Source organism: Sphaerodactylus townsendi, linkage group LG07 (assembly GCF_021028975.2).
Source record: "Sphaerodactylus townsendi isolate TG3544 linkage group LG07, MPM_Stown_v2.3, whole genome shotgun sequence".
NCBI classification, from domain to species: domain Eukaryota; kingdom Metazoa; phylum Chordata; class Lepidosauria; order Squamata; family Sphaerodactylidae; genus Sphaerodactylus; species Sphaerodactylus townsendi.
The window spans coordinates 93,090,062-93,114,536 of NC_059431.1; positions in this window are offsets into that span (position 1 = coordinate 93,090,062).

A 24,475-nucleotide genomic window follows, 5' to 3' on the forward strand; every position below is an offset into this window, starting at 1 on the left:
TCTGAAAAAGGAAACTGAATCCCTGGTTTTAGCCACTCAAGAGCAAGCCATTAGAACTAATATGATCAAGGCCAGAATCAAAAAATCCTCGGATGATGCAAAGCACAGATTGTGCAAGGAAGCTGATGAAACTGTAGATCATATATTCAGCTGCTGCAAAAAGATCACCTAGACTGAATACAGAGGCACAACTCAGTGGCCAAGATGATCCACTGGAATTTATGCAGGAACAACAACATTAGGACAACTAAAAACTGGTGGGAACATTGTCCAGAGAAAGTTACGGAAAATGAGAAGGTCAAGATCTTGTGGGACTTTCAAATCCAACAGACAAAATGTTGCCATGTACTACACCAGACATCACAGTGATCAAGGACAAAAAAGTGACCATCATTGACATAGCAGTACCTGGTGACAGCAAGGTCACTGAAAAAGAACATGAGAAGGTCACTAAATGCCATGATTTGAAAACTGAAATACAGTGACTATGGCACAAACCAGCTGAGTTCATCCCAGTGGGAATTGGCACGCCATTCCAAAAATGCTAGGGCAGCGCTTCAAGCATCTTCATATCAGATAGAGGAGTTTGTTATCTATTCCCTGTGTAGTCTTTTATTAGGGAGACGTTTCTCTTGATGATATTGTGCTCAAAGAGACTGTGCCTTCAGGTCAATGAAGGCAGCATAAAGTCTACACATCTTGGACCTCTAGTGTATTTGGTAACAAGGTGTGACAAAAGCATTGCATGATCTAACGTCGATTTCCCCCTTGTGAAGCCTATTTGTTCAGGACCGATGATGTTCTGCTGGATTGACCAGGTTTGAAGTTTGGATAACAGTGTTTTGGCATAAAGTTTCCCCACAACTGAAATTAAACTATAATTAGGGTGATGAGTTGGCAGGATCTGAGTGGATAGCCTTTCTTGTGGATAGGCACAACTGTGACTGCAGACAGCCAAGATTTAGGAATGTGGCCTGAGTCATTAATTTGAGAGAATAATTTTGCCAATATAGGAGCCCACCAGTCAACATGTGACTTTAACATCTCAGGGGAAATTAAGTCTGGACCACAGGCTTTACGGGATTTCATTTCGGATATTAAGTTCACAACTTCCTGTGTTGCGACAGGTGGCCATTTAGGAGTATCCAACATTGGAAAGAATTGAAAGCTAAACATCTTCATATCAACAAAATCAACATCTGTCAGATTTAGAAGGCAGCCCCTCTAGGATCCGTACAGATACTACGTCAATACATTACAATGCCCTAGGCCTCTTGGTGAGGCTCTAGTTGTAATGAAAGACCAACAACCAGCTAAAGAACTGGCAGTTCTGATAGTAAATAAATAAATAATAACAATAACAATATTAATCTGCTCTTTGTCATACTCAGCTTATGAGACCCTCATACGGGATAAATCACTTCCCCAGGAGCCCATGTTCCATTTTCACTCTGCAAAAGTTCCATGGAAATGAGATAGTGATTTTGACAGGCGATAGAAAAAGAATCAACAGTGTTTCAAATGCAAATGTCTCACTTTTCCTGCTGTGGCTTAGCGCTGAAGGTGAATCGATCCCAGGAGGCCCAATCTGTTAATAATTCCTTCATTTATAATACTCTGCCTCCCTGACACAATGAGTCAATCAGATCGAGAGGAGGTTTTTTTGCTCCACAGTGATCTCTAGAGTCAAAATTAGGTCACCCAGGACCTGCTCTTGCTAATTTCCGTCTCCTTATATCATGGAAGTGAACCTGAAAACATCAGCAGAGGAGTGTGCAAAACATGCTAATAGAATCAAAGTTCCTAGCCTATTAAAAAGAATGGCACTGAAGCAGCAATAGAAATCCATCCCATTAAACAAGATATCCAGAACACTCCAGCAAAAGCATATAAGGCATGGTCCAGTACATCACCACACATAGTATTGGTATACATTAACTGAGACATCTGGACCATAAAATAGAGAAAGAGGAAAAAAGAATTGTCCATGTGCATTTTCTTTGTAATGTATTCCCCAATAAAGAGCAAGGTTAAATCTTCTTTTCACTAAGTACATTCCTCTCCATCTCAGTATGGCTCCTCTAAATTGCATAGTAGTATAGGTGTACAAATATATACTGTGCTACGTATGTTAAGATAGCCGAACCCCATTATTGTGTCTGCTACCTACAAACTATGCATTGATTATTTCATGGGTGTGAGCCATATCCCCAGGTGTGTTCTGTCATAGACCCTCCACTCTGCTTCAAGCTGGACCTTTATGAGTTTCAGCAACCTCAGAATGGGGCAGGAGGAGCAAAAGCCATTCAGCGTTGACCTCGGTCTGGCAGAATCTCTATACCATAGAAACTCCTGAGCCTTCTTCCCACTTGGTCTTGGCTCTGATCCTCATTTAAAGGGAAGTTGCTCCATCCCTTTACCAATGAACCTACATCTCCCATAATCCTTTTCTCCCCAGAGAAGGAACTTACACACACACACACACACATCTCCAATCCCTTGGTGTCCACTCCCTTGCTGTCTTCCCTCATTCCCAGGATTCCTGAATTCCACATTCCTTTAATGCCCTGTGGATTTTCTCATGACGGGCTCCTGTCCTCTTGCTCTGCTTTGGTTCATGGGCTACTGGTGTTCTCCTGACACTTCCTTTCTATCAGTCTTAAAGGAAGGGCTTTGCCCATTCTACCCCTTGCTGTTGCTGCAGGGACAGACAGCCTCACAAGAAGTGAGGCCATTGAGGCATCACCTGACAGAGGGGGGGCACCACCTGCCAGGTCAATGAAGATAGGGCATTGAGGAGCTACCTGGAGGTAAGTATAGTCATGCTACCTGGATTAGTCTGGCTTGGAGTGTTGTGGAGGAGGGGAGCAAGGCACATTAACACTGCTGCTAGTGAAGTCCAGGAGGCCTGTGCTTGGGATGTCCCTGGACAATGGGACTTAAAGTTAAGCTATAATCAGTTAAAGGAAGCTCATGGTTGACCAGCTAATTGGTTCTACAGGACCATTTTGGAATTTAATATTTATATTAATAAATTAATGCATCAATGCTTTGTTGGTGGACTGCCATAGGAATCGGTTGGCCTCTGTGTCAGACAGGATGTTGGATGGACAACTTGTCTGATCCAGCAAGGCTGTTCTTATGTTCTGCCAGAGATATTGCATGGTTGTATACATGCCAGTATGATATAGTGAGACTGACATTCAAAGCAGGAACTGTAGACATACCACTGGCCATATGCAAATAAAATGTAATAGAGAAGGATATATTTTTGCCATTTTTCTATCATACCTTTTCGTAACATGTGGATAGGTTCTTCTTTAAAAGTACATCCATTGTGCTAATGATGATAGTTCATGCTCCAGAAGCTCTGCTTTAGGAGATTAAAATTCTAATGTGGCCCTGAGGCAAAGGAAGAAATATATCCATCTATGTACAAACTTCAAACCACTAGCTACAGTAAATCCCCAGCTCACATAGCTCAAATTAGAACTGGAGCGGAACCAAATTTCACAGCAAAGTTCATTTCCTTCTGGTTCAGCTGATTCAATTGCTGCCCTGAAGTTGTGAGGCCAAAACACTGTGCACTTATTGTCTCAAGGTCTCTGCTAATAGCCAAGTACTTTATTTAAAAAACACGACCTAGAGTTTACACCACAGTTGACAAAATTTGAACATGAAATTAAAAACTGGGTATGTAAAGCAAAACCTAAAAGGGGGTAAAGAGATCACACCTTTCCCTGGTCTATTTGCAAAGTTAAAAATCTGTTAAGTCAGAATTTTTTAAAAAGGAGGAAGGTACCAGTACCCAAAGTTTAAAGCTGGGTACCAAATTTACAGTATAATTTTAGAGAAATGAACCCAACATGGTAGCAATGGGCACAACAGTGTCTGCCAATGTCTCCTTTCAAACTGTCATTATAATCTGTTTAGCAGCTGGTGGCTAACAGATTTTTTGTGTCATTTCAGACTCAACTGGTTTGGTTCCTGACTGCTAACCGATTATATTTTCTACCTTTTCAGATAAAGCCACGTGTGCCCTGTCCTCAAAGTGGCTCAGACAATCTTTTATGTAAACTGCTGTCTCCCAATTTCAGCTTTACGTTTCTGATTCACTGAAGTCTGGTGGCCCATTATGCATGGAATACTTATCTTGGGGCTCTTCACTGCACAATGGGGTTGTAGTGGGATCTCCTTGTATTTATCTGTTTAAAAATGAGACACTCACTGTGCAGCTTATCTGCTGAACTCTCCCAGGTCTGTTTTTCTTGGTTATCTTAACTCCACCATCAATTCACTCCTAAAAGCATAGATCTCATCACACCCAGTAGTCTCAAGATTGCTGGCTTTGTAAAAACCTTTAAATTACTATTATAACAATACCGTTGTTATAGCAGTTATATCTATATTCTTGCCCTCATAATCCCCACCAAAAATAGTCTCCACCAAATGAAAGAGGCAAAGCAATTTCCAGACCACATGCAGCTGAAGAAGTGGACCATGTCCTAGAGCTGATGTCCCCCCCCGGACAGACACAGACACATGCACATACACACACACACACTTCCTGTCACTGCTGCTGCTACAGGAAGATCTAATACATGAATATCAAAATAACAAGGCTCTCCTCTTGTGGCAGCAGCAGTGATCTGATATTGTATAAATGCTTGAAGTTAAAATACAGCTTTAAAAAGCCCTCCTGAGAAGGTGGAAGTAAAGTGGGGAAGGTGGGGTGGAGTAAAAAATGTGCCCCACTTATACTATCCATAGAAATGCCAACTTATCCCTTGAATGTAAATGAGCAGGATAGAACCCCCACATCTGCTCCCTGCCACCCCAGTAGTGTGTGTGTTTGTGTGTGTGTGGATTCATACCATCCCTGGAAAAGAGGGGGGCTAAGTGTAAGGAAACCAAACACCCTCTGTTATTATAATATATTGTTCTACAAGAATTTAGAGGTCAGTATGTTTTGCTTAAGACTGTGTGGTTGAGTTTCTTTTCTTTGGTCCCACATGGGCCAATAGACATGGGTGTAGGATGGTAAAAAAAACCGCTTTGAGAGTGGGAACTTCACAGAGATCCCTCCCCTAAAACAAGTTTGCCCTGTGTTATTTCCACAAACTGGGTTTATAACAATTTTAAGGTTGGATTGGAATGACTTAAGGTTTGTGTGTCTTTAAGGTGAGTGCTGATTAGGAGAGAGAGGGGGGGTTGGCCATAAAAAGGCAGGAGAGCTGTGATTGGGTTTTGTGAGGAGTGGCAGAAAGGATATAAAAGGGGGTGAAGTCAGAGTGTGTCAGTTTGAGAGATGGGGACCTCTGTGTGAGATTGAGAGTCTGTGCTGAAACCAGGAGCGGAGCGAGGGGAAACTGCACCCAGGGCGTGCGTGCATCCTCTGCCCCTGCTGCGGCACCATCTACCCACGCCACGCCTCCACCACAGCTCCACCTGAGGTGTCGTGCCCCCCCTCCCCATTGGCACTATGCCACTGGCTGAAACACAGATAGAGAGTTCTGTGTGAGATTGAGAATCTGTGTTGAACACAGAGTAGAGTTCTGTGTGGAAAAGAGTTCTGTCAGAGAGTTCTGTGAGGAAAAGAGTTCTGTGTGGAGAAGAGTTCTGACAGAGATGGAGAGATCTGTGTGAGAACATGAGATCTGTGTCATATCTGTGTGAGAAGAATTTTGGCTGAGAGGTTTTTACAGAGAGAGAACTCAGAGCTAGAGTGTCAAATCTCTCTCTGGGGAAAAATCTTGTCAGAAAAGAACAGGGTGGGAGAAAGAACCATTTGCCTGTTAACAACTGTAAAGGGTGCAACAAGGATGTTAACAAGTATAAAGGGTACAACTAGTTAACAGGCAAATGGATCTTTCTCCCACCCTGGACATTCCACGGGTATATATACTCCACCTGCTTTACTACCATCAGATCCTCTGAAGATCCCAACCACAGATGCAGACAAAATGGCAGGAGAAAATGCTACTAGAACACAGCCATACAGCCCGGAAACCACACAACATTCCAGTGATTCCGGCCATGAAAGCCTTCGACAATATTGACAGCATTGATTTTTTGTAAAATATTCCTGAAATTAGATTCTTTGGATACCAACAGAGCATGCAAGAAAATAACCTCAGCAGGAGAGGATAGTCTGGCAATAGCCAGAGACTTTGAAGGAGAACACACCTTTCTATTCTCAGAAAGCACAAGGGTAGAGACATATAAAAAAGGAAAATTGTTCACACTGCAATTCAATCAATGTAGATTTTGCTTTGCAAGGGAGGGAAATCAAATGTTTACAAATTCCTCTGCCTCTGTGCACGCACACACACACACACGTATAACAGCTCTCTTACTAGCCTAGTCCAAATGAGATATATTTTACTCAAATGGATACCTAGGGCTCCATCTGCCACTAATGTGCTATTGTTATGGCCCATTTACATCATTCCCCCCCCCTCACACACACACACACACACACACACAAATTTTGCTTGGGAAAAATGGTAGAAAAGTCATCAAAAGCTCATCACTTCTAGGACTTCTATTCATTAACCCCTATAACTGAATGTAAATGATTCCACCTGAGGCATACACAAGCTAGCAAGACAAGCAGCTATGCAACCACAATGCCTTCCCTGAGAGAAATAAGCAACATTGGGTACCAACAGCTCTACAGTGAAAATAACACTTATGGACTGGTTTTTCCTCTGGTCATTACTGCATCATCTGAAACTTTACATTGGATTCTCAGTATCTTGCAGAACATATTCATCTCCAGCCTATACTGGGTTGTGTTTGAGAAAAAAAAATTACATTGGCATTGATCAACCTATCTCCCAGTACATTTCCTAGTGCCACCTAAGCTTCTAAGATGGTCACCTCCTTATGGCACCCCCACTTAGAGTCCAACTTCACATTACAATGGGTCCCTTCTCACCTTGCGCCATGGTTCCAATCCGAATCAGAGCTTTGAATAAAGAGATCAATAGTTTAAATAAATGAATCAGAAACAAAGGGAGAGGAGCATATGGGCTATTATATTAATCTTCTTAGCCATTCCATTAGAATTCAAAATATCTATCCTCAAACAGCTGAATTTAGGCAGAAGAATAAAATACAAGTCAGCAGAATATGAAGTTAGGCAGAGATCTAAACAGGGATTTGGTAGAAGTATCATAATTTTGGCATTCTTGACTTCTTACAACATAATTCATATTGATGAATGTCCCTTTGAGGGTTCTTGTGCAAATATTCCAGCCAAACTCCCAGCACACAGTAGCACTAGCATCTGATATATTGGAAAATGTTTGCAGATTTGATAGGAATTATTCTGAGCTCAAATTAATTTTGGTCCTCCCATAGACCCACACAAGCTCAGGCTCTGTAAATAAATAAATAATTCTTAAAGGTACAACTGAATTGTTTAAATGCCACTTTCTCATAAATACCAACATGGCCACACTTGAATCTAGATAGAATTCCATATTCTCTCATATGTGATTCTGTGTGATTCTTGACTGGAAAAAAATGGAAGAATTAATTAAACAAAGTAACAAGTTTTTAGAAATGTGGAGTTTTTTTAAACAACACACATTTAGATACAAGCTTCCTCAAATTTGGGACAAGATGTGGCTAACAGTGCTTTTTTTTCAGTTACGTCTCATCAGAAAACTATTCTCCCTTGTAGACTCAGAGGAGCATGATCATAAATCATTCTGGGGATCTAAGATTTAACATGGGAAAAACTTACATGTGTGTGCACTTGTGAGTTCCTACCACAAATCAAACTTTCTTTTTTTAAAAAGTGGTTTTATGAGCGTTCAATCATTAGCTTGTCTACTTTAAACTATAATTCCCAGAGTTCTCTCATCTGGTATGTTGATAAGATTCCCACTATCTGTTATTTTTTATGTTATATTCAGAAATCAAAAAAGACCTCTGCAGACATTTCATTCCATTTACCCAAGTTGGAAGCCCTCCAACCATGACTATTAGTAGTGCTGCCAAGCCCTGTTGGGGACACGAGATCCACTGACTGCAGGTACTGTTGTAGGTCAATGCTTGAAGCAGTGACAGGGAAAATTTTTTTTTCAACATCCAGTCTGTGTTCTTACCTGAGGTTTTTACCTGAAGTGACAAAGGGTAGCCCTAGGAATTTCTGGAGAGTTTCCAGTGACTCCTAGAGCTACCCTTTGTCACTTCCAGTAGGAACTTTCTAGGAGCAGCAGTGGCGTAGGAGGTTAAGAGCTCGTGTATGTAATCTGGAGGAACCGGGTTTGATTCCCAGCTCTGTCGCCTGAGCTGTGGAGGCTTCTCTGGGGAATTCAGATTAGCCTATGCACTCCCACACACCCCAGCTGGGTGACCTTGGGCTAGTCACAGCTTCTCGGAGCTCTCTCAGCCCCACCTACCTCACAGGGTGTTTGTTGTGAGGGGGGAAGGGCAAGGAGATTGTCAGCCCCTTTGAGTCTCCTGCAGGAGAGAAAGGGGGGATATAAATCCAAACTCTTCTTCTTCTTCTTCTATGTTAAGTTGCTTTTTTTAAAAAATGCACCACTACCCCAATCCTCTTGCAGGCTGCCAGGCACTTCCTGACATCTTTAACTACTGGGCTCTTGTGATGTACCTGATTCCATGCAGTCACCATTTCCTGGGGTCGTAGTTTGCATGAATGGGTGCTATACCCACACTTTCCAAACTCAGATTTTCAAAGACCCGCCACACTCCATAAGCTAACCTACTGAAAGTTTCATGATTGATTGACATGCCAGTCATGATGTTCATAACGAAAATGGAGATTCTGAAAAGGCAGACCGAGTGTCTGAGACAAGTTCTTGACATTACATCTCATTTCAGGCCATTAGCTCACATCATTAAAGGAGGCTTAAGCAAAATCATTAGAGGGTCAAGCCTCTACACCTGATGAGAAAATGTCCTCTGGCATACACTCTGCAACTGTTAACAAAAAAATGCAATCAGCATGTGTGTCGTGCTCAACCTAGGTGCCAAGAAATCAACTACCATTGTAAGCAGCCGCTGCCCTCAGATTTGACCTGCAAAGCACAAAGATAAGACTGGCATCACCAAGAAGATAAGCTGTTTTGGTTTTTGGGTTTTTTTGCATAGGAAGATTAGAAAGCCAAGAGTGACCTGGCCTTGATTGTGACTTATTGGACACAAAAACAGGGATTGTACTGCGATGTGGCTGAAAAATATTAGCAGAACATCTCTGGCTGTAGTCAGGCAATTGCATCTCGACAGCTGCACCAAATTCTTTTCACATGGCTGTCATGTAGAGAAAGATCTATAAAGAAAAGAAAGGGATGTGCCATAGAGTTTGGAGTTGGAGATGTACCAGCCATTGCAGAAAGATGTAGAGAAAATAAGCATCTGTATCTACCAAAAGGAAAAAAAAATGCCCTATTGATTTAGAACACAGCACATCTAAGCAGTGTACTCATCTGGCTTTAAAAACCTGACTGATCTTACCTTGACTACAAACCACAATTGTTTTCAATGCAGAAAGCATAACAGTAACATCCAGTCATGTCAGTCAAGTGGTCTGCCAGGAACTCTCCTCCACCATTAATACCAATTATTAGGGCAGTGATGTACTGCTGCTCCTGCAGTTAAGCTAAATCAGTTCATTTTCTTTCTTTTCCTTTCAGTGCAAACTATTATGCATGGGCTTTCCTATAGCAACATCAACCGTACTTCATATTTGACAGCACAAATTTGTCAAATTTCTATAAAGAAATCTAAATTTGCTTCAATTTTTTTTTCAAAAAGAAGCAATGTTATAATAAATGCAATGGACCTAATGTTGCAATTCTGAAGACTGAGCTGAATCACACAAGTCAAGGAACAGGGCTTGGCCCTTCTGACTTGGCTTTACCACCCATCGGGAACCAAGCTATCTATGGGCTGTTTGGATATCTACAAGGAGGTTGACCTTCTTTGTTGAGCAACTCCTGTGCTGCACTGTACCATGATACAAGCAAGAAGAACATGGTCAGGGACTTGGGTTTCAACTCACACACCTCCCCCTCCCATACAGACCCACTACCATGGTTGGGACCGGGCAGGGGCAGAGTGCCCACGGAGACATGTGGGGTCACATGTCCCTGGGCACACACTTTTCTGTCATGTGGGGGACATGCAAAATTGTTCCCCACACCTTTCCTGGATTGGGAAGAGGAAGGAGGGGTGTGTAGTGTGTGTGGGGGGCGATTTTGTGCCCCCATGCTTCTTCCTTGCCAACTTGGCTCATCCAAGTTGGGAAGGGGATGGTAACTGTGGTGTGGTGCAAAATCACCCCCACACCCCTTCTCCCCCATGCCTACTTGCTTGATAAATAGAAGCATTCTAACTTAAAACAAGGGAAATTGGAGAACAGGAAGAAAGGAATGAATCCATAACTCTGTCAAAGTGGACATCCATAAGTCTTTGAACCACCGATCAGAGAGCCATATCTGGACCCAAAAGAGCAAGAAAAGAAGAGGAGAGACCAAATGAAGTTACTTTATATACAATTGCTTTGGGCTAATGGCTAGAATAATCATCTTGGAATAGATATGCAAGTAAATCTGATCCCTTATCTTAATCTTAAGCCGCTCTGCAATTTAAGCTGTGGAGTTTTATCTGGCGAATCAGATTAGCTTGTGCACTCCAACACATGCCAGCTTGGTGACCTTGGGCCAGTCACAGTTCTTCGGAGTTCTCTCAGTTCCACCCACTTCACAGGATGTTTGTTGTGGGGTGGGGGAAGGAAGAGGAGGTTGTAAGCCCCTTTGAGTCTCCTTACAGGAGATAAAGGGGGATATAAATCCAAACTCTTCTTCTTAAATAGAATGATCTTAGGCCATAATTTTACAGCTGCAAGAAGTATGATTTTGAGGATAAAAAGGGGCAAGGGAGACCCATTCAGAACTCCTTGGAGAAATGGCAAGACTCAAATGTATAGATAATCCTTAAGTGGTAAGAGAAACCGGATACCTGGCTCGACATCTGACAAATCCTTTGAACAAGGACAGGTAGATTCCCTTGTGGCCAAAGTGTTCCATGCTTCAGGTTCTCAAGGATGGAAACACGTGGCAACCATATAGCCCTGTTTAGACCAGATAGGTAAGTTTGGTTAGCTTGGAGCATGCCACTCAGGAACAGGTACCACATGAGGTATGGGAGCAATAAGACCCAGAAGGACAGAGGCTCCAAGAGCCAGCCATTTACACATGCTGGGTGGGACACTAAAAGTCCAGTCAGGATGAAAATGGGATTGGAATAGAAGAGGGAGAAACCAAAGATGAGAGAGAAAGCTGAGGAGAGGGATATAATAGTTACAGCCCCATCCACAAGCAGGGTGCCCGGCTGCAGCACCATGGCTGCACCTGGCAGTCGCTCCCAAACCAGCTTTCTGGCAGAGTGTGGAAGACCAAAAGCCTCCCTGCCATGGAGAAGCTTCACTGCGCTGCAATGGACTTACGTCAGCCCAAAAACTGACTTAAGTGCAGATTGTAGCCCATCAGTGTACCACCAGCAAAGGCTGGGAGGGAGCCAACATTATGATCCCATTATGCTGACAGGTGGGAGAGGGTGCTGGGATGGGGGGGGGTGCTGGTGTGGTGTTCAGTACTAAATTCCAGTGCTGGAGGGTGGCAGTAGTGGCCCACCTGCGAGATTTCCTCTCTGCTGGGTGTGTCAGGGAAGGCAAATTCGCAAGCTTGGCTGGTGTACTGTTCCCTGAAGTGGATTCGCCCACCCCCCTTTGGATGGGGCTCTTAGTTGCCAAATTTCTGCAACAAGCAATGAGGTTTCATGAAGGCTATGTAACATTATTTTAATTGCTAAATATGGGTGTTAGTGTGATTTTATATTTCTGTACTATTTTGGAACCCTATTTTATATGCTAAGAAAGGTATTTGTATTTGAGACGAATGAGGAGGACAGTGGAAACTATCTCCATGGTGCTGTCCTTAGTAACATTGTAATGAAGGAAGCTGAATAAAAAATGGTTCAACAACTTTAATAGCTCTGCATACCTGCATAGCCTGAACTATGAGCAACTCAGCAGGAAAAACAACCCCCTGTACAGCCTACTATGAACAGTGGCCTGACCATATTGAGAATTGATGACTCAGAATGAGAGCTAATGGCTTGCTTAAGGCCATCTTGTGAATTTGTGGATGAGGTGAGACAGGAACCAGGAACAATTACATAGCAGTCCAAAGAGGTTCTGTGCAAGATCCTAAACAGGTCTATTCAGTGATCCTTAGTCCCAGAAAAATGTACTTATTGTTATTAGACACTTTAGTAGTAATGCAGTAATAATAATATTATATTACCCAAGGTATTTTAAATGCTTGGAATGGTATTAATAAATACAAAGTTTTTTTAACAGCATTTTCCAATCCACAGCAACACCTCCCAAGATATTTGCACAGTACTGCCGCCTGCATCCATTGAAATCAGTAGGGATGATTAGTGGGAACTAAGTCCTGTTCCGTTTTTAATAGTATGGATCAACATCTAACTTTTGCTGAAAAACGAAGCTGGAGGCATTTGCACTCGTTTGGTCTCTTTGGATTAAGCGTACCTCACCTTCAGGCCAGATTCTCAATTGTGCACAGTTTCTCCCCTCTTCAGATCTCACCATGCTTCGGAACAGAGAAGCCCCACTATTCCCAAGAGCAGGGGAAACATGATTTTTCCCCTGCCTGTGCAGGGACAGTGGAGCACTCTAGTGTGCATTTTTGTGTATTGCTCCGCTTGACTTTTCTGCTCTGACACACGTCCCCCACCCATGCAGGAACAGTTCCCCAGCTTATCTGGGAGACTGGTGGGACCTCCTCTCTTTTTTTGGAAAATGTTTAGATTTTTGATCTGTTGCCCCTGACAGAAAATTGAAAAGGGGTCCATTCTGCACAACACTCTGAAAACATTTTATTCAACCCCCCACATTTGTCTGTACTCACCCCTTCAAAAAGATTTCTGGCTGACATTTTGTGGTCATTCCGTTTCTTTTTTAAAAAACTCTGTGGATCTGATGCTATGAAGTTTCAAAACCTTGTGCTATGATTTTGTAGGGGTTGTGTCTTTATAGCTATGAAGACACAACCCCCCCCCCACACACACAAATAATTTTTTAATAAATTGATGAAAATACAGCACTAGATGGCGGGCGGAAGCTCAGAAAATGGTGCTGATGCAGATGTCCAGGAGGCATGGGAAACATCTTAAAGAGATCGCACAGCAACTGAAAACATTTTCAAAACATTTTCACAAAATAAACTGCTGGGAACAGCATCTAAATGGGACATTTTCAGACTGGAAATAAAGCATTTTGGGATAAAAATATTACAGAACTCCACAGAGGAAACATTTTATTTTCTCCCTGAAAATGTTTTATTTGTGTTGTGTGGATTGGGCCAGTGTAAAAAAGAAAAGGAAAGGAAAGAACCTCCCAACCCAGCAACAAGGGTCCAGTGAAAATGGCAACTCAGCTCAGGAGAAGCAGCAGGGCACTTCCTTGAATGTAAATGAGGAAATGCAAGGAGACCCCCTACGCAGCAAACAGTGAATACTGGGCTATCTATGCAGTTTTAAAAACTAAAGCATTTACAGATTATACAGATACACACACACACACACACACACACACACAATACATACATGCATATATATACATACGCACACACATACACATAGAGAAATACACACACACAGATACGCATACATATATACACACACACATATACACACACAGGGGTGGAGCAAGGGGAAACTGTGCCTGGGGCACATGAGCACCCTGTGCCCCTGCCGCAAGGCCACCCGCCCCACCCCACCATGTCCCCGCCATGCCCCCTCCATGCCCTCATGCCGGGGTGCACCCGGGGCATCGCAGTTCTCCACCACATGGGCGCTACACCACTGTACACACATACACATAGACATATATATATATATATGCTCTCTCTCTCTCTCTCTCTCCCTCTCTCCATACTTATACACCAAACAAGTGAAAAAACATTTCATTCAATATTGTCTGCTTCATTTAGCACACAACTGTTTTAATAGATAATATTCACAACACCGTGCGCTTGAGTGAGCATGGCATTTGCAGTCCTGGAGCACTTTCTTGGACAGCCTGAAATCTGCAAAAAGGCAATTAACATTTATCATAAATCAAACAAGGCTTCCAGGGCAAACATGTGTATGGCAAGAAATGTCACTTTACAGACAAAAGCAAAAATGGGAAGGAATAGAACAGTGGCCCTTGGGGTGAAAACATAAATGACATGATCTGAGCAAAGTTAAGTCCTATTAAAAAATTTCCCTGCCAGGTCAGATCACAAGGTTTCCAAGAAGATAAGCCAGATGTTTCTGTAGGAAAACCACAACTTATCCCTTTTTGCCTTTCCTCCTATTACCTGGCATTCAGAGGTGTACTATATCAGAATATGGAGGTTTCATTTAGCTGTCATTCCTAACAGCAGCTTTTATAGCCTGAGTTTCTTGGAGCAAGTGTAGGGTACAAAGATTGATTGGTGAGACATTCTCAAGAAATGCAAAACTAGTATGATGAAGAAAAAGGATAACCTAAGTGCTTCTGTATGCGTAGGGAATTTTATGGGGTGAGGAAAGAGGGGAAAGAGCATTCCAAACATCTGATTCTCTGCCTTTCATATAAATTATGACATTTCATTCTTGTATTTTATGTTTACAGATTATTAGCCCCCTTGGGCACTTCCATTGGAAACAGAAAGGGCAGTATATAGATATGTTAAATATGTGTGTATTTGTGTACAGAGAGACATTTAAACACAGAGACACAGATGTATATATAATATGAATTGGAACAACTCCAACACAACTCCCAAAGAGGCAAAAAATAACATTTGGTTTCTGTTTCTCTTTCACTATCTTTTTCCATATGAAGCACAGTCTGTAAAGATGTGTTTAAAGAGCTAATTGCCACTCCATTAACTAGAATCCCACTGCATAATATATGAATCAGTAAAACAAACAAACAAATATTGTCGGTTAACACTGGATTCAGTACACCATTATTTCGGAAAAGGAAACGGTTACCCAGGTCCTATTTGGGTTTCATCTTGTGACTAGTTGAAGAGTTGTCTTGGTCTGCTTGAGGAATTCTCTTATACACTTCTGTGGAGTTGAAGGGAACAACTCTAGTCAGATCTATTCAGAACTTAGACTTGAATTATTAAGAGGACTTGAAAGTTCATTAGATCAACAGACATATCAGAGGAATCTTTGCACTGACTTTCTATGTGTTTGTGAGCAATAATGTATCCTCATTCCATAAAACAGCAAACACCTTACGAATCTCATTGCCTGTTTACAGAGTACCCACCATTTCCTTTCTGCTGTGGCTGCTGCTCAACAAAAATGGTGAAGTTGAAAGAAGTATTTTCAGCTCTTTCTCCCTGATAAGACTTCAAATAGTGGATTGTGCGCACTTTGCTTCTAGTTTTTGACAATAGTACTCAGGTTGTCTCTCATCTCTTTTAATTCCCAAAGGTTCATAGTAAACAACGGAGCTGGGCCCTACCCTAGCAAGTAATAAGTCAAAAAGCTCTGTTACCTCAGTGTAACTGTAAACCCTGAAATTCACCAAGGCTTCATCAACTGTCAATTGCATCAACTTTAGCAGGCCTGAGAGGAACACTGAAACAATGGATACATCTCCATGACTGAAGAATCAGCTTTGAAATCTGCGCCTTCACTTTGCCAGATAAAATGTTCAGCAGGTGCTTGTGGTCTGTACTAATTAAATGTTAGCAGTTTCAGATTTAAAAGTCATAAACTTGTTACAGCCAGATTTTCTAAAAAATGTGAACAGCTATTTTTTTTGTTTATTTATTTTTTGTTGCATAGCTGTTCAATATTTGTTTTTAAGCTTGGCTGAATTTATTTGCAAACCCAACCGTAACGAAAAAAATCTTGGAATAAATATTGTCATTTGCTAACAATCAGAGGCATACCGGGGGGGGGGGAATGCCGCATGGGGGCAACACCTGCTCCAGGTCCCCCTGCCCCTGCGCCCTCCCCTACTCCTGCGCCCCACTTAGCTGGCACTTGCTCCAGTGGTGGCAGTCCTAGTGGCTGCTCTGGTGGCAGCGGCGGTCCCAGGCAACCTGGTGGAGGTTCCTGCGGCCACAGCTTAACAGCAAGCAGCTGGGGGTGGGTGGGGGCTCTGCTGGCTGAAGGAGCAGACTGGCAAGGCTGGGGTGAGAGGGCCTAGTGAGCAGCCAGGTCAGGAGTCTGCCACAGGTTGACCCTCTGCCAGGCTGCCCCTTCAGCCAGCAGAGCCCTCCTCTATACTTTGGTTTCCTCTCCTCTTCCTGTTATGCAGTTCCTGTATATTCTCTTCAGCTCTCAGTTCCAGTGGATATTATTGTTTTTATAAAAACCTGAAGTTTGCCCAGTATTTCCCAAATCAGAATGCTGCTGAAGCTCCAGCCACCAAACATGTCAGCTCCTGCTGGTCCCCGGGTTTGTCCTGCTCCTCCACTTCAGGCTGAGATGCCTGTCCTCAGCCATCTCAAAGAGGAAGACAGACAAATCATCCAGGCTGTAATTGATCATCATTAGAAGAAGGAGAAGGAGATTCATGATCAGATAAGGACAACTTCCCTCCCTCTTTGCTTTCCTGCTCTGGAGAACTGAGCCCTCCATCTTTCTATGCATCTTCCCCCCAGGTGGGGGGACATTGCCTGCATAATGTGGGGCTGTTTTGACCATGATGTGGCTTGAGGGGCAATGTCAGTGCTTGTTATTAGTGCTGTTTTCTGTAGATATGCCTCTGTTTGGATTGGGACCTATGCTTTCTGGGTGACTGGAGAACAGGGGCATCTTTTACCTGATCCAGTTCATTGTTATTTGAAAAGAAATCCTGCTTACATCTGTGGAGTTTATTTTTAAACTAAGAAATATATAAGTTGCCTGCACCTTACGTTTATCTGTTTTAGTCCAGGTACATGATATGACATTCTTTCCCAGGAAAGATAGCAGAATACTATCATACTAAATTAGAGATGATTAGATGTTTGTAAAGAAAAGATTTAAAAGCAACCTCTCTTTTTGATTATAATATTTTCACTCAAGGAAAACATCCTATATGATTGCATTAATGATCAGTTTTGAAATTTTAATTGAAATACTTTAAGTGAGAACACTGAGAACCAAAGAGAATACAGTTACCATCTGAACTTATTAAGATCAAACCTTGCTTACATGCAAGTAATGTCTTTCACCATGTATTCTTTCTTTCTTTCTTTCTTTCTTTCTTTCTTTCTTTCTTTCTTTCTTTCTTTCTTTCTTTCTTTCTTTCTTTCTTTCTTTCTTTCTTTCTTTCTTTTGAAGTTCCACTTTGAAGTTTGAAAGCCACACTGAGCTTTGCATCGTTACTGCAGCTGGTTTGTGTTAGAGGATTGCAGCCAGATTATTAAATATTAAAGAAGCTAATTTGTAATTTATGGGTCACAAATTGTGACTTTCTGCACAACACTATCCGAAGGTATACTCAGGACCATATTAACCCATGGCCAGATCCATAGGCTTTCAGGTACTTATGCCAGCATTTACAGTTTCAGTATTCACACAGACACCGATACTTGGTTGAAATGAAGTCTGCTGACCGCATTTTCTCACAGCACAATTGTTCTTCCTTTTTCTTTTCTCTTTTGAAATCCTGATTTGTGCTTGTACATGTTGACTTCCATTTGTTTTTTAAAATATATATATATATAAATAATAAAGATAAGTGTGAATTACCACGGTTGCTGCTCGGTTGCTGCTTGGGGTGGGGAAATGCAAAACCAGCAGATGCCACCCCAGTAAGGGTGGAAGGGGATGGGGAGCCATGTTAGGAAAGGGCTAGTATCACCGGAAGAAAGGAGGGGTGAACCAAGACTTTAAAGGAGCTCGCCCTCCTTTGTGCCGAGCCATGTGCTTGCCGGCTGATGATTTGCCCATCCACCTCTCCCTACTTTTCTACGTTAATGCATGCTCATTTTGTCATAGCCTAGATACTTGGTGGTTTTGCACATGGGTATGGCTCGGGAAGGGGAAGGGAAAGGGGGCTATGGAGCTATGCCTTCCCCTTGGGAATGGCAACAGCGGCAAGAGGCGACTGCCCCTGCCGAACTGGGACAAAGGGGAACATCTCTGACCAGGAGCATCCGTCCAGCAGAGCCCCGCAATAGAATGAAGCTCGGAACGGGTCTCCCACCCTGTGGAGCTTTAGCGTGTTGCCCACATGACCAGATGCTTGGCCTCACACTTCTGCTCAATAAAATGGCTATGGCCAATTTATTACCCCTGCAATAGAGTAGTGTGTATTATTGTAAAGGGCTTCACACAAAAGAGATCCACACTCAGACAGCAACTGTTTTGGCTGGTCCCAATGGCTCGTGGGAACCTTCAAGCACACAAGATCAAAGTCACGACTAGCCTGTATTGCTCATGAAGCCTGTATTGCTCATGCAATAAGGGAAGAGGCAGCATGATATCACGATCCTGATGCTAGCAGCTATTGTACTTATACTGCTACAGTGTAGAGTGTATGGATCACCAGAAGAACCACTAGAGAACACTGAAGACCCCTTAATCATTGGAGCACTGGGCACTGGTAATAGTGCACTGGTAATAGTGCCTCAGCAAAAAAAGATGGTTCCCTAGTCCCTGTGGGGCCCTAGGCTTCAGCCTAGTCAGCCTAATGAATAATACAGCCCTGGGTATACTCATAATTAAGTCTCATGTTACTTCCAGGGAAGTGCCCCTAGGTTTGCAGCCTAAATAATATCAGTCACCAGAGCAATCACCCAATTGTTTAGAAATGATAGACCTGGCCAGAAAAAGTAGCAAAAATATCATGAGCCTGATCAGAGCACTTAACTGACTTTCCCTTTTATTATTATGGAGGCATGAACATGTCACAAATTGCTATGCCTTATACCCAAAGCTAAAACTTGCATCTTTTGTTAGATAAATAATTTTGAGAAACCCAATCATATGGTTATAGGGGGAATAAAGTACAATTTCCTGAAGGTAGTATGACTTTATCTGGGACTGTGGATGACTTTATCCAGAGCTAGGACACTTCACCATCCATTAATTAACGTAGAATGGAATAAAGTTTTGGTTCGTAGGTTGCTTTTCTTTTAATAATGTGAAAAACAGCAGATGGGGAGATGGTGACAGTGGATGTGACAAATGGGGGGAGGTGGCACCTACAGCAAAGCAGTGTGCAACCTTCTGTTGCCCCCAAATTAAGCATGGTCAAGTAGGTATCACATTTTTCACTCTGATAAGAATTTACAAGCAGGCCCTGAGTCAAACTAGCAAAAGATCAGGTAACTCTGATTTTGTTTCTGGGAAGCTGCAACATTTAGCATGGCAGATGGTCAGATAGCCATTGTTGGCACATGTTCACAGTTTGCAAGTTGACTTGGATTATGTATGATTTAAAGTTATCATGGCATGTTATGCATCATGTAAATATGATGTTTTTATTGTAATTTGGGGTACATTTTTAGATTATGTAATCTGCCATCAGAGGCAAAGCAAAGGGGAAATTGCACCCAGGGCGCGTGTGCACCCTGCACCCTTGCCACAGCATCACCTGCCCCAACCACGCCCCTGCCACATCCCCTTGAGGGCCTGGCCACACCTCCACTTCTGCTCCACCCGCGGCTATGCACGCCCCACTGCCTTGTGGGTGCTATGCCACTGCCTGCCATGGGATATATTTGAAGGGCAGGATAGAAATTTTCTAAATAAATAAATTTAAAATCAGCAACATTTGAATACAAAATTTCAATCAATGATATTCATCATATTGCCACATGCTCAGAGCTGAGGGTTAGGGTGATGGACTAAGATTTGGGAGACTTAAGTTTGAACCCCCATTCTGCCTTAGAAGCTTCCCAGTGACCTTGGTACAGCCACTTTAGGCCCTCATTTGAAAGAAAAGTAGGATATAAATAAAAGTTCCCAAACAATGAGAGGAAAAAGTATTTGTGGCATAGTTTAGGACACTTGATTGGTAGGAGCATGATCAGATCTGGGGATAAGGTAAACAAAATGGGCAATTCTGGAAAATTAGAAAGACAAACCATACTCTATCTGTTACCCCAGCAGGCTTGGAAGACACAACCTTTGTAAGTGACTACTGTTTCCACTGAGTAAAATTCATGTTATGAAAAAGGTCAGCTTTAGAATTGAGAAGTTTCTTAGAGTTTGGTTGGACAAGTTCAAAGATTGCATAGTGTGTCCCCCAGTTTCTGAAACTTCAGAGCTTTCCCATTATTCGGTGAAGCCTTAAAAGTAATTATTTTCAAGTGTTGCCTAAGTTCTACAGAAGTGCAATTTCAATTTGTAACTATGACAAATAGTTGTAACTGGCAGCATCTTCTGATCTGATAAAAAAAGAATCTTACCAGACATTAGCATACTTTCAGTTGTTTTTTATTTCCCCAGCTGTCACTGCTTTCGTGCCCATTTTCCTTCCCTTCAGCTCTGTCTCTCAGCCTTGTCAATGCTGACACTTCATGTCATTGGCTGTGTAGCCAATGTGATATCATGCCCAAGATCTCATCATGTCACGTTTAATATTGTATTATCATTGCCTCCTCTGAATTGGCCACAGCAGCCAATAGCATTCATGGCAGTTTGGAAAATAGAGCCCAGAGATACTGAGATAAATCCAACTTTTGCTATACAGAACGTTCCATTAGAAGATGAGCCATCTAAATTCAAGGAAGATGTCAGGATTCAAATGCTTCATACTCACTCTGCTAAGCAGAGTGGCTAGGTCCATCCCACTGAGGGTAAATAAAATAGCATACTGAAGAATTCTACAAAGAAGTTCATAAAAAGTGCAAAACTGCTGAAAACTGTAGATACTTTCTGACAGTCAGGTAAATAAGACACCAAATTAGGAAAGTTGTTATGATAAAACTAGCAAGATTTCCCCACTTCTTTTTTTCACACTTCTTTCTTTCATTTCTTGAGGAGATACAAATGAGAAGTAATCAACATAAGCTTTGCTGTGTCCTAAATCAGGGTAATTTACATACCTACACAGAGTGTGTGATCAAATGGCACAAAAAAGTCATTACAAAATGCCAAATTCCTGTATTTGTAGCTTATTTACTCCATTTCATACAATCATCCCTGTGCATGAAAAGGAAAACACAAATACATACAATTCTAAAACTGAAAAAAGTCTCTAAAAAGTGTACTCCACGTTATAAATATTAAAACTGTATATTGATCAACAGTTGAGTGAAAGGAGAGAAGATGCATTACATAAAATGGATGAATGTGATAATATACAATATGATAATAGTGTAGGTACAAATGCTATCTAACTTCATTTTTCAATTCCTATTTTTTAATGGCTTCTTTTACATAATAGTAGGCAAAGCTTTCTTTTACAAACACTCGCTGAATATATTGTGAACTAGCAGGATACCCGTGCTTCGCTACGGAGATTATAAAAACTGCCATCTCCTCTTCCCTTCCCTCCCTTGCATGCCACCCCTCACTCCCTCCCCTTCCCTTGCATGACACCCCTCACTCCTTCCCCTCCCCCTCCCTCCGCTATGTCCTTTTCATTGTTATCATCCCCAACAAAGTATATCTGAAGAAATGATAGCTGCTGCTGGGGTCCCACCATGAGGCTTCCTATCCTGTGGTAGACCTGTCCTTGCACTTTGAATGTTGGCATGAAATTGCTCTCTTTCACCTCTGGGGCTCCAAAAGACGTCATTTGGAAGCATCCATTGTATTTCCGGGAAGCAGAAAGAAAGTGTTCTGCCATTGGATGCTGATGAGAGAGAAGGCTGTGAAGAGGTTCAGGGTAGGGTTGAATGGCAGGGAGCTGAACTGTACCACCACTGCATCACATTCCTGGGGGCTCATCCCGCCACTTCAGAGCATGACACCAAGCACAGCGTGATCGAAGTCGGAGAGCAATAACCTTGTCTCCAATAACAGTAATCAATGTGAGAGCCATATTCAAAACCTGACAAATATTTTTTAATCCAAGGTGATAATTTGGTTTGTAATCTTTTTTAAATTGTATTTGGCTGTAGTGGTCTCGTTAACATGAGGGTGGTTAGAGGAAAACTTTTTCACAGCCTGTCTGTTCACTTCGGGGTGGCATTCAGCATACTTTTTCACAGCCTCTCTATGAACATCCAGGTTGTTTTTCGCATATTTTGCAGCAGCTTCCCTTGTTTTTTTAATCGAATCTGTAAATGCTTTCTGCGTTTAATCCCTCTCCTCCCAGTTTCAACGTAATGAACAGGTTTGTATGCGTTGAGTAGGTCGGTAGTAGAATCCAGTTGGGCCACCATTGGTTCAATTGTGTTTGTTGTTTGGTGGGCATTATCAAAACTTGTAGATTCGACAAATGAAATGAAGAGCGTCAAAGTGCCCTTCATTAAAGTCTCCTGTGAAACGAATCATTTTTACTCCCTGTACTGCATCCTTTAGCTTGGCAAGCAGGCTTTAACTGTAACCTTTAGAATGTTCGTGCAGATGGCCAGAGTTCAACAGTAATGCAGATGGCCAGAGTTCAACAGTAAACGTGTAATAACTTGAGTAAAACTGAATATTTTGAAAAATCCTTTCTTAGTGAGCACCTAAACCACATAACGAACTGGTGTGCCAAATTTCAACATTGTAGGTTCGGTGGTTTTTGAGTTCTTTGCATGAGTCAGTCAGTGGTATTTCACATTTATATATATAGATGTGTACAGGGTCAGGTAACATGAGACTTAATTATGAGTATACTCAGGGAACCTTCACCCACTCTGAGTCCTGACCAGCAGCAATGATGAAAATGTTAGCAATATTAGCAAAATGGCATGGCCCCTTTAAGGAGCCAGGTCAAACAACTGGGCTGCCTGTGAGCTGGGTGGTAAGTCTGGAAAACAATCAGAGGAATCCCCCAACCAGCAATGGGGGTCATAACTCCCATCTGCAATTTCATGGGGCTACTCATCCTTGTGAGTGTTCTCTGGGGCTTCATGGGTGGACAGTGGTGTAGTGATTCCTTGAAAAGGAAGTTTAGAATAAGGACAAGGAGGACATGTCTGGACTGTCTCCAGAAGGTTGTGGAGAGACCTGATGAAAGGGGAAGACTCAGTGTGAAGTTTAACCCTCTCTGCTCCCAGTTCTAAGGCTGAGACCTTGAAGAGAATGACCCAGGAGTGTTCTTTGAACTAGGAGCCTGACCCGGTCACCTTAGGATTCATATATTCCTATGTGGCTCACTCTGTCAGTGGTATTCACTCCTCAGCTCACGGACAGATATGTTCACAGTTATCACAGACCAAAAGAGCTACATGTACTTTTATCTTTGGCATCACACAAGCACCTGTTTCTTTGGCAGCAGCTATTTCAAGGTAGGAAACCCTGGCTGTTTCCGCACAAGTTACCTAAAACTTTTAAAAAATGTTTTCGATCCTCCCTTCCTCAAATAACATAATGTTCTTTGTTCATACTCACCCCCTTGAAATGATTCCTGCTTGCCATTTTCTGGTTTTTCCTATTTTTTCCCAGTTGCACTGACAAATTAGTGTTTCTATGCTTCGCAGCCTCCTGCTGTGATTCCCTGAGTCTTCGGTAGTCGATGCTGTGAAGATTAAGCCCCCTAGAATCACAAATATGCTCTGAAATGCTCCAAACACAGGGCAAGGAACTTCTGCAGGCAAGGCATTAGCTCACAAAATGGTGCCAATGAGGAAGTGCAGGAAAGGCAGAGAGGCATCTTCAAGGGACAGCATAGGCAAATGGAGCTGTGATGATCACCCCCTACACATTCTGTAATGTTTCAAGCTGGGAAACAACTCACTCAGGTTTTCCCTGCCTTTTTCCCATCAGAGACTGAGGTGCCTTTAATAATGGTAGAAAGCACTTTCATTCAGCTCTACTCACACCTAGAAGGTGAAGGATGCCTGTTGACTTTTATTTCTTTTTTCTACAAGCACTCTCCCCACAAACGCACAAATCAAATAAATACTTGAGACAGATTTTAACTTGACTAGAATAACAAATGTATTAAACAGGCAAGAGATGGTAACGCGAGAATAACAACTTGGAGATAGATGTGGATGAGTTAAACTAGGCAGGTGGCAAGAGGAATATATATATACACTAATTACAAGAGAGCTTGAAACAGAGACTTATAGTTTTTGGTTTCCTCAGCACAGCAATTAAAATTACTTAGTTCAGTTAAGTTTAGATGTTATTTTCATAGATGTTTCAGTTTGTACAGGTCCTTTGCTTAGATGTTCTGGCTAACAGTTACTACACATGCGCATGTCAGGTCCTAACACTGGCTTGATACTTTCCCACTGTACCCTCACACAGCCCTCACAGTTAGGTAGAACCCTCAAAACAAAACAAACTCATTACTGAGGTAAACTCAAAGCAAATC